We start from the raw sequence: 11,762 nt of genomic DNA, 5'->3' as shown, positions 1-11,762 counted from the left end.
CTCAGGCTGAGGCCACGGGCCTGCCCCCACGGTCTCCAATTGGTTAACCAGAGCACACAGACCTTCCCAGTTCTTCTTAGTTTTAGTTATTGCAAGATTTCACCCAAATGTGGATTATTTTGCATGTGAGTCGATAGCAAGCACGTTTGATAGAGTGTTCTTCTGTGACTGAATGTGGTTCTCTGTGCAGCGGTAGAGTAATACATGATTGGTCATTCGTGTTTTGTGTCATGCCCATTTATACTTCCGGAGCCTATTACACTTACAGACTAGATCCTATGAAATGGGATCAACTTTTTGGCATTTCTCTAGCATCAATGAAAACTTCAGTGCTTAATAATGCATAAAGCGCAACTCTAATTATGCAACTTGCAAGTCCGATTGCACAGCCTGAACTAGGCCCGCATTCCTGAAGCCTTCATGTTTCACGGAGAAAATGAATTAAGCCTAAACAATCTCTAATTTAATTTCCATGCAAGATGTGTCACTTACACAGTGAAACACAAATTGTGCATTTAGCCTTCCAGCTGATTATATAGAAAGTATGAATGAATGAAAACTTTATTAGATTGCAGAATGGGTACAATACAGTATGGCTCAATACACACAATTGTTAAAGGGATGCAGACCAGAGAAAGACGTTTGTCTTGTTTACACCAGGGTCCCCCATTATCAATTCATAGTGTGCACAATGCACTTTAGAACTATGGTAGGCCATTTGTATAGGGCTACTGGTACGCTATAAATAAATCCATGCTTTTGATTTCTCGCCCCTAATAATATCTTTGGCTGCTGCTCATATCACCAATGGATATGTGTGTGCGTGTAGTCCGGTTGTAAAAACGTGTCATTCGTTTCACAAGGATCAACGAGGAGTAGAAATACATTACCCAGAAGGCACATCGCTCTGCTACAAGCTGGCTTCTTGCGCTTTGGGAGTGTTTCCCATTTAAACAAACACACAGTGCTGCTGAAGATGGCGGAGAGTTTATAGAGGCGAAAAAGAAATCGGTGTACTCAATGAATGCATTGGAGTCGGTGAGTTTGAATGATAGTGGATCACGTTGAGCTTGTGCCGTTTTTTTGGGGGGAACACTAGTGCGATCGTTTGTTTAACGTGTAAATGTCCTGTGTGAGTTCAGGTTGCTTGTGTTGTTCCTTTTTGCCGAGGCTTCTACCACCAGCGGTACAACCAGCCTCCTACCAGCCTGTTTGTTGTGGAATGTTTGCGATGCGCTTTCTTATGTTTACTCTACCTACTTCTGGTTAATCACGTTCGATTTACAAGTCACTAGATATATATTCGCCTCGACTGTGTTGATGTTTCCCCCACTATTCTTAACAAAGTTCACGCAGTGAGAGATGTTACTGTCTGTCCGTGCGGGCTGCCGCTAGCAGCAGCAGGGACGGTCTCTCCCGTCGCCGGAGCTGAGTACTCCTCCTCTTTGTAGGCGATATTACGTATTATTAACATCGTAACTTTTCAAACTCGCGACTACTTTCCAGTCCGATTGATATCTCCCAGTTATTGCGTTGCTTACTTTCCTCGCGGATCGCCTATTTTATCAACCGACCCGTCTGTGTGTTACTGCGGGCTGCACACAACCACCGAGCGGCACAGCGGCAGCTCCCGAGGTGTCCGGCAGCGCAGAGCACGGTACTATCCCCCCCCCCACCCCCCCGTGGGGACATGTACACGGTTAATGTGTTTATTGCTGGTGTAATAATCATACGGTACGGCCGACTAGTTGCCACCGATAACGAGGACGGCGTGAACTGGACAGCTGAACAACCTCGCTGCTGTCGGAGAATACGCATCTGTTATTTATAGCCCCGCTGTAGTAGGATTTGTGATGATCTGTTGTCGCGGACCGCAGGGTTACCTAGACGGGGCATGACCCACGGCCATCCCGGCAGCAGTATGCCTCTCAGTATGCCCATTATTATCTCTATGTGTGAGAGAGATAAAGAGGGCACACTGCTGCATAGGTTTCAGGCAGATTTCACACACTCCTAGCCAGGCGGCATGTGCAACAACGTACATGCTGAGCATTGGGTTTGTCTGTGAAGCAGTAAGGGGACATTCTTTGGGAGCTTGCTCACGTATGGGCAGCAGCACACAACACAGACGTTGAGTCACTCCGATTCAAGTGGTTGAGCTGGTGAGGTGTCGCTGTCTGTGCCCGGGGGCATCCCTGCCGATACTTGCAGGCATGTGTGTGTGTACAACATATTATCACCCTTTTTTGCCATGTGACAATCTCTGAAAGAACGACTCAAGCGTTATGGGAATAATGTTTGTCAGTAGAGACAGTTAGAATTTGGCCTTGTTGGTCAGGGATGTGATTTTGTTTTGTTTTTGACAGTAACCCCCCCCCCCCCCCCCAATCATTTGATTTAATCAGAAGTTATCTTATAATTTCACATTCTATGCTTGTTGATCACATGTGATGGCTTCACATTTGAATTATATAACACCAACTCTTGAACTCTCCTTGTAATGTCACAAAGCTTTGTAGTGGATCACTCTGGCTGACTGTGTTCTGACAGGACTTTGGGTTTGAATTAAACAATGGTTTGGAAGTCTTGTTAAGTGAAAGCTGCCACAGAGAGTCTCACGACCGTCATGGATAGAAACCCGAGCCCTTCTTATTCTCCATCCCTTGCTCTGTTTTTTTTGGTCCACTTTTTTTCTATTTTTCTCCCATCCCAATTCCATTGTGCCAATTCTTCCCTCCCCTGTCTTGAACGTTGCTCGCATATGCCCCCCACTGGCCGGTTGTAGGGAGGATAGAAGCCTTGCATCACGTGTCCCCTCCGGTACACGAGGAGGCAGCCTGTCGCATCTTTTCACCTGACAGCGCGGACTCTCATTGGCGAAGTGTAACGTGTGGGAGGCTCACACTACCATTTCCATTTCCTGTGTCTGCTGTGCAGGCGTCCCCCAACCGACCTGTAGGAGTCGCTGTCCACAACGCCCAGATTACCACCCATCGACTTCCACCCGCTAATTCTGCCAATTGAGTTAGATATGACGGCTGGCCCAAGCCGGAGGCAACGCCGACAGCCGGGGTTAAACCCGGTGTCTCTTGTGTTGGTGACGAGCGCAATGTCTGCTGCGCCACCCAGCCCCCCCCCCCCACTCTGTTTTTGTACATTTTGCACTTTTGGCCATTTCTCAATGGAAATTAATGTAAGTGATCCATCACAGACGTCAGTAGCAATGCATGGCAATTCTTCTACTAAGTATCATTGCGATCATGGAACACAGGCCACCATAGTTTTACTTAGTTAGAACCACTTTATGAAGCGACAGCGATTGCCTCTGAAGTAGTTGTGGTTCAGAGACACTCGAGGCGATCAGTGTCGCTTCATAAAGTAGTTCCAGGAAAACAGTGGACGACAATGGAGTTCTATGACTTCTGGATATGAGCTATAATCTGTTGTTGGCTGGATGGACCGTATTGTAGAAGAAATAATGCACCATTTTGGTCTCTTCATAGGCTTTGTTGATGATCAGGGGAAACAATTTAAATGACGTCCATTACCTACTCTTACTAGTTATTAGCTGCTGGCCAGTACATATACATCTGTACATGTATACGTCTGATTAGCACTACACTCGGTAGTACTAATTTAATTTGTATATTTTGTACCCAGTATAATCACCTGTACATTGTATATTGCTGTTGCACTTTACTGCTACGTTTGCACTCTGGTTGGATGCCAAACTTCTTTCCTTTGTACTGTACTTGGGCTGTATTAATTTAATCTAATCTAATCTTATGCTTTAAAAACGTTATTTAGCCCGGCAGGTGAATTAAGAACTAGCCTAATAGTTGTTTGCAAGCCTGGGTGGTGTTGTTGTGGCAAATGTCTCTTTGTGGTACACGTGGTCGGAGATGAACCAGTGTGAATGGCCAACGCTACCGCTGGTCCCCTCGCTCCTCTCATAAGCTCATTTTTCCGTAGGCCTTCTTGGAATCTGATTGAATGCCATTACTCAAACTTGTGTATATGTTAGAATAGGTGGAAGACTGACCACTGTGGGAACCTAGCCAATGAACCTCTGCTGCGCTCCCCCCCCCCATCCCCCTTTCTCTGTTCCTTTATCTCCCCCTTTCTTTCTTTCTCTCCCTCACACAGGGTGTCAGCCTGTGTTAACAATGAATCAATCTTTGGGGGGATTCTTTGACTGCAGATGGGCTGAAGAGGTGACTGGGATGCGTCGCCTTCTCTCTTTGTCCCCAGCTCCTACGCTCTCAATAACTCATTAACTTATAACTTTTTCTCATGGGAGGCCGGGGAGGGTTCCTTCTGCGTGGCAGATTCCAGGAGGTCAAAATTAAGCGATTGATTGGTATTTTTGTCATTGGAATAGTATCACCGGCGATATGGCCGCCCCCCCTCCCCCCAATGATGTTTGTTTAAACACGGTATATGGCTTCCTGTAATGTGGACTTGTCTGTTGAAGCCACAGTGTTGCAGAGCGTCATTTCGCCTGTCCATAGCTTCCACCTCTGAACCCAACACGACAGGCAAAGGTCTGAATGGTGTGGCAATTGGCAACGGTCTGAATTTCCTTGTTATGGAGCTAAAAAGATATAGAAACTCTCTATCTCTTAAGTAAACTAGACTGTACGAGGACCTCATAATTCATTCATGTTTCACACTACAAAAAGGCTAACCAGTGGTTAAGAACAACAACAATACAAAAAACGATTTCAGCGATCTAGGAATGACATCCTGAAGGTGGGCCTAACTTTACCCCCTTCTGGATAATCAAGCCATAATGACCGAATAGCCGAGAGAAAACACGTGGACAACACCTCACCACATCTCGCCTGGTGCAGACGTACTTTTTGATAACTGTCTCCACTCTGTCTTTGTCAAGCGGCATTTTTGCCCTGTTGATGTTTGAATAGATGGCATTCTTTCAGTGTGGCGTCAGAGTCTCTGTGTTGTGCGTCTGAGTGAGAGGAGGAGCGCAAGAGGGAGTGAGGTGAGAAGTAAGAGAGAAGTTTAGTTTAGAGTTGACTGTTGACAGTCGTGGGATGTTTGTGTTTAATGTCAGATTAATAGCAGATAATTAGCGGCTACAGGAGCAGCTACAGGAGGCTCTTGATGACACACTGGGCTGAAAGGAAAGCCTGATTGTTTCCCTAATTGAAATGTCATTCCTTGGTCTTTGTACCTTTTCTGCTGGGCCACAGAAGAGAGGGGGGAGGCGTGGACTAGTGTGGCTTCCCCTCTGATGGCCCTTTTTTGCATTTTTTTTTAAATTCAGATATTAGATTCCGATACCATTATTCCAAAGGCAGGTAGGAAACGGGTAAATCTTTTCAGACATGCCGATGTTATTATAATCAAGAGGTACCGTGAGAGTGGGGAGGCAGGCTACTTACAATTGAACAGCCCCCCCTGAAACAAATGGCACATCTGGGCAACACTATAGCAGAAGTTCTTCTGCATGATTGCATGTTGGAAACACAATTTGACAGATTTTTTTCTTAGCATAAATCAACTAGTCTGATTAGTTGACAAAGTAGAGCGATATGACCTGAAATTAGGGATGGGCACTGGGAACCCCCACACACCATGTTAACATATGGTTTAGTTTTTACTTAAAGGGGAACTATCTTACTATTTCTTTCACTATTTGGGCAATTTTCCACTTCCTGTGAGTCTATGGAACACATCTGTACGTTTTTTATTTTTTTTATTCATTGTTTTGTATTTCTAATCAAGTTCTGTAGAGCAGCATTTTCTACCCTTCAAGATTCCAAGCTGTTTTTGGCTGGGCTCCGCCCATACTCGCAATGCGCTGTATGACGGTCACCCACATTCTGCACTGGCAGACTGATAGAGAGGGAGACTAATTAATTTCACCGCAGGGGGGGGGGGGGGGGGGGGGGGCATAATCCCACGGGACAATGCATTGGTATCTTGTTTCTAAGGACAATATATACCCTGTGAATATTATTGCACGGATCGGAATACGAGTGGGAGTGTGCGCGTGCGCTATGATATTTTGCAACAGGTTGACGTGACATGAGTGCTGATAGAGAGAGAGACAGATAGAGAGACGGAGAGACAGATAGAGAGACGGAGAGATGCTCGCGTGTTTCCCCACACACGCAGTCGGGAGTGTGTGTAAATGCTCAGAGATTACTCGAGTTGCACAGTATGAGAGCTGTCTCGTTCTCTCTCTCGCTCTCTCTATCAGCACTCGTGTCACATCGACCTGTTTGAGGAAGTGTCGGTGACAGGGAAACGCATTATTTCCACTAGCTCCGTTGTTGAGCGAATTGTTGATTGTCGGCGGTGGCTACAACCAGGGGCTGAGATATGCAGATCAGTAGGGCTGTCTTAAATACTTCGAAGCTTCGAAGCTTCGTTCGATGGGCATGGGATTCGAATATGAAAATAAAATCCGATTTATATATATAAAAAAAAATTATTTAAAACTTTTTTTTCTTTCAAAATCTGCCTCTCTTTGTTAACTACAACAAGCAATGCTGTTTGTTATTTAAGGCGAGACACTGCAGTTGTTTATTTTACTTCATTTTGCCTTATTGCATCCATAAATGTGCACATATTTAATTGGGAAGTGCCTCATTTGCATATATACACATAAAATTCAGAACTTGCAATATATTTTTTCTTAGTTTATATGTACATAACAAACTGGGAAAGTTTCATAGTGATATCTATTCAAATATGTTTTGCCTATTAGGGGGTACTACACTGTTTGTAGTTCTGTTCAGTTCAATAACATCATTATTATTATTCAGTTATCAGGCATGTGTTTAGGTTGTCTATTACTAATGGTTTGATTAGGTATTGTGTTTGTAAATATCTGTTTAAAAAAAGAAAGTATGGCATTTTACAATACAGAACTTTGAAGGCGTTTTCCCAAAAATGAGTTTTAAGAGTTTTTCCTCATACTCTGAGCCAGAAATCTCCACTTCAGTAGCAATCGCATACACCAAACCTTCCAGTTCTATTCATATCTATGTTCTGAAGGTATTTACAGAAGGGTTTGTTGATATCGCATTCATACCCTGATTTATATCACATTTTATTCCTAAAAACATGGCAAAATATGGAATTTTACCATAAAAATGGACTGAATGGAGTATTTTCTGATTTATGGAGTCATAAATAACCTTTGGCTCTAATATGTCAACAAAATGAAACTATAATTTTAAAAATGGCTTTATCCAATGTTCAGATTTCTGTCCTGGAATTATATGCAAATTAGTGCATATTTAAGTAGATCGTGCCTCATTTGCATATTTAAACACAATTTCAGAAAACTTGTAATACAAAAAAGTCTTGTCTTAATATAAGTAATCAACTAGTGAAGTGTCATTGTGATATCTATTAGTTCAATTTTTTACCCTATTCACCTGTAGTGTCTCGCCTTAAGATCGGACTCGGCGCATGTGTTCATTGTGCTGCTTTTATAAAGCCTCAAATGACGGCTTACAATATTTCATGAAAGCAAAGTGTTTAGTTTGTCTAAGATTTAAAAAGGTTTAAACTTTACAGCACTTACAAAGTGCTGTACAAGTCCCCCCCCCCCAAAAAAAATTGTTAACCAAGTTTTAAAAAAATTTAATATTTTTTTTAATTTATTTTTTAAATTTCGAAGCTTCGAATTAAAATCGAATCTCGGCCCCGAAGCTTCGAATTCCAAAAAAAAATTCGAAGGTCAGCCCTACAGATCAGTGCCTAATTCACGTCAGCGAACCAGTCAAATCAGAATGGCTTGGTTCAGTGGGGGAGGACCTTGTCTCATCTGAACTAGAGGAATGCGCAAAAAATAGAATTTGCGACATATACAGTGTTGATACAACCCCACATTGCTAGAAAACAATGCTAAACACTGGAAAAGGCAATTTATAAGAGTTCCCCTTTAATAGTGAACATGATGTTTGTCAAATTAAGGCCACATCCAGACAAAACCGATTTCGGTCGTATCAGTCAAAGTATTTGATCGTATGCACCTTTCATCCCCACGGAACTGCATTCTGGGAGCCTAAAGACGCTATTTTCTGAAACCGGGTCACAGAGTGGGAAATTCTGAAGACGCTCCCCTTGCGTCGCCGTCTTTACAATCGATACATGTCTTTTCCTGAACCGATGACGCGATAGCCCACCTCTCCCTTAACCCACATGTGCAAACTCAGCCAACACCACAACAACAATGGCATCGTACATAGTAGTTGCGTTTGTGTTACAGAAGCTATTGAGCTTGATCAGGCTTTTACAGCTAAATGTACTGCGCCTGTACATGTACTACCACCGTCGACAACAGATTGACATCTCCCTTAATCCGCATGCGCAAACCCAGCCAACAAAAAATAAACATGATACATATATGTCTTATGTCCTGGCTAGAAGTGTTTATTAAACACCGGGAGGCTACTGTGATGAAATACACGATACTAGCGAGATTAGCGTCACATAGCTGGCCTTTTTCTGAAAACCCAAGTAGTAGCCAAGCACATATTTTTCCATAACATACGCATTGATCATGACAAATCCTCTCTTACCTTGACGATTAAAAAGCCTCCATAATTTAGTAAATAGTATTCCCATGGCTGGTGTTGAGCTGTAGCCAGCCAGCTAGCCTTGATGCTATTCAATGCTATCAACATTAGCTAACCAACTAAATACAATAGACAGTGGTATCCTGAGGTAACGTTAAATACAGACTGTTTGCTAGTCGAAAGGACTGGACACAGGGACAAGTTAAACATCAATCAATTACTTTAGTTTGAGCTGCGCAGTCTCTCTCTCTCCTCTCCTTTGGAAACTAATGTTACGTTAGCTCAAAAGCACAGAACTGGACGACACAACAACAAACAACGATAACACTTCCGGTATTTATTTCAAAATAAAAGAGCGACGTCTAAAACAGGAAAGACATTTATTTTGTAAATTTGTGGCACGCACTTATTTCTCGAGACAATTTCGTTTTTACGGAAACCTTTTTTTAAATGAAAACAAAAAAGATCAAAATCGTTTTCGTCTGGACATGGCCTAAGTCATTTTGACTTGCAGTGGTGATGTCTTGTCTCTCATGCCGTTACCATAGTGATGTGGTGGTGTCTTGTTACCATGGTGATGTGGTGGTGTCATGCCGCAAATTAATTCCCGGCACCCGCTCATTAGCATTGAGGCTAGCACTATCAAAGGAGCCCCACATTAGCATTGAGGCTAGTGCTTTCGAAGGAGCCCCACATTAGCTTGCACTTTAGCTAAATAATTGTATTGGTGATCAAACGGCATCAATAACAGCTCGATAATGCAGTTATGATCGCTTACATGGCAGTCGGAAACAGGATGAGTTTTGCAGTTTGTGGAAAAGAAAGAAAGTAAGACGACCATTACTTTGGAAAGTCAAAAGTTAGCGGTCAGGATTCTTGACGGCTGATACCGATAACTAGAGAGCAGGGCAGGCCATATAGCGATGCCAAAGAAGAGGTGTGTTGAACGCAGGACTACCTAGGACACACGGAAAGACGTGCAGATGTGCCTACATCCAAACTTTGCCAGCGTATTAGTCTACTAAGAATTTCTTTAGCCATACTACCGTCTGCTGTATGTCTTGGAACTTTTCACCGTACCATGAGTGTTAGTACTGTGAATATTTGTAAGCTGTTGTGTGTCTCTACACCAATGTCAACATAGCAAATTCCTGTACAGTGATTTTACTTGGCATGAAGGGTTCCCACCTCTGCTCCTGTTTCCTTGTTCTCCCTTTCATGGTCCCGTTTAATAAATGTTATGCTGTGCAACATAGGGTAGGGTACCGTACACATTTGAACCGGTACCACTACCAGTTCCTGGAATTCAGTATCGGTACCCAATGTTATAATTTTTCCGTACATAACTCTGTAATAACAAGAAAAAACTATTTCAACATTGTTATTTATTTAGAACATTTTGTCATTTATTGTTGTAACACACCACACAAAATAAATCGCATGATCATGTATTATGTTTGTAAAAATATCAACATTATTGATCAAACTCCTCTGACCTCGTCTGGTCTTTCCAAAGACCCAAGAGACTGGACAGTAATATATAGATTTGTGGAAAAGGCTCCCTCTTGTCTAGTAATATTATACTAAACATGTAAAGGTACCGAAATCTGGTACCGATTTGATCTAGTGTGAATCGGTACCTGGTAGTACCGATGTAATTCGGTCTGTACTACCCTTTTTTTTTTTGATCCACTTTTTCTCCCATTTTCTATATTTTCTCCCATCCCAATTTCGTATCATCCAATTCAACCCTCCCCTGTCACGAACGCTGTTTCTTGCCTCCCACAAGCCGGCTGCAGTGAGGACTAAGTCATACATAGCACAAGTCCCCTCCGGTACTTGAGGTAACAGCAGTCGCATCTTTTCACCTGCGCAGCTCGGTCTCTCAGTGTCGAGGAGTAACGCGTGGGAGGCTCACGCTGCCCCCGACACTTCCTGATTCTACTGCGCAGGCGCACCAACCGACTTGTAGGAGTCGCTTGTTCACAACGTTCGATCCCCACCCTTCAGTTTTTCCCTCCCCGTAATACGGCCAATGTGTATTACTGCGGACGACCAGCCAAACTGAAAAACAATGTGGAGAGCTGGATTCGAACACGCGAATCCTAGCGTCTCCACACTGGTGGCGAGTGCCTTAGACCACTACACCACCTAGCCGCCCTTGGTCTGTACTACCCTTAAAAGTACAGAGTTCGGTACCCAACCCTAGTGCAAAACCGTTGTGCAAAACGTCCCCTGACCTTAAGGTCATTGGCTCGGTGAAGGTCAAGGTGTCTGTGCTTGTTAAGTACACAACACAAAGGTTTACGCCTGCCGCCTATAGCCCTAAGGTAAAGAACCAGGCAGAGAAAAGAGAACGGGATTGAGCTTCTTAACGGAGACTTAATTTCTACAGGAGATCCCTTATTTCCTTATAGTTACCCCCCATTATTTCCTGCTATTTTTGGCACGTCGTTCCGACCACATCCTTGGAAACGCTTCTCAAACAAGTGAGTCTTCTTTCCGCCGATGAAAAACTCCCAACTACATCCGCAGAGCGAACGCGAGTACATGAAGATTGCTATTCTCTACACGCACGCACGCACACACACACACACACACAGAGAGCCCACCAGCCAGCCACCTTGCCAGCTCCCAAGTCGGCCCGTGCCGTTAACAATCTGGCTCTACTTGAAGTCGCATCTCATTCATTCGCCCTCGGCTCTCCTCTCCTTCAACTCTGAGCTAATACCCCAAACGCCGGGCTAGGGCGAGCCATATGTGAGCCGTGCACACTTCTCAAAGCCAAACGGGGCATCCTGAAGCAATCATTGCACCCAATTCCAGTTTATAACCAGGCAAGGCTTTTGGAACGGCTCACTCGTCTATAGTTGCTGCTGATTGGACGAAAAGGGAAGGGTTTATTAGGGAAGGGGGGAGGTGGGGTGGAGAGCTTTGCCCCCCCCCCCCCCCTCCCCTTTTGCCCTTCCCTCTTTAACTTCACCCTCCCCCCTTTAAACTTTCTCTCTCTCAGCTGAAGAATGCTCATAAAAACTGGTTCACCTGAACAAGCTGAGGGGAGGGTAGCTCACCCATCCCCGGTTTTGTTACCATTGTAAAGTGTTAGAGAAAACCTTGTTTGTGTTTTCTTTTGGCCCCCTTTTATAAAGTGTGTGTGTGTGTGGGGGGGGGGGGGTTTGGTTTGTGCGATAAATGTTACCAGAT

At 43.9% G+C, this 11,762-nt stretch overlaps 1 protein-coding gene across 3 annotated transcripts in view; it reads left to right on the top strand.

Moving 5' to 3' along the window:
* Positions 1–947: 947 nt before the first annotated feature.
* Positions 948–11,762, top strand: part of ncoa3 (nuclear receptor coactivator 3) — a 132,477-nt gene continuing 121,662 nt past the window's right edge. For 2 of the 3 annotated variants that reach the window (XM_084317346.1, XM_084317344.1), the window contains exon 1: positions 948–1,038. The gene's annotated coding sequence lies outside the window, so the exon portion shown is untranslated. The remainder of the gene's footprint in view (positions 1,039–11,762) is intronic. The other variant, XM_084317345.1, reaches the window with a different exon arrangement.

The sequence above is a fragment of the Notolepis coatsorum genome (assembly GCF_963971535.1).
Source record: "Notolepis coatsorum genome assembly, chromosome: 6".
In the NCBI taxonomy this organism is placed as follows: domain Eukaryota; kingdom Metazoa; phylum Chordata; class Actinopteri; order Aulopiformes; family Paralepididae; genus Notolepis; species Notolepis coatsorum.
This window is presented reverse-complemented; position numbering and strand designations above follow the sequence as displayed.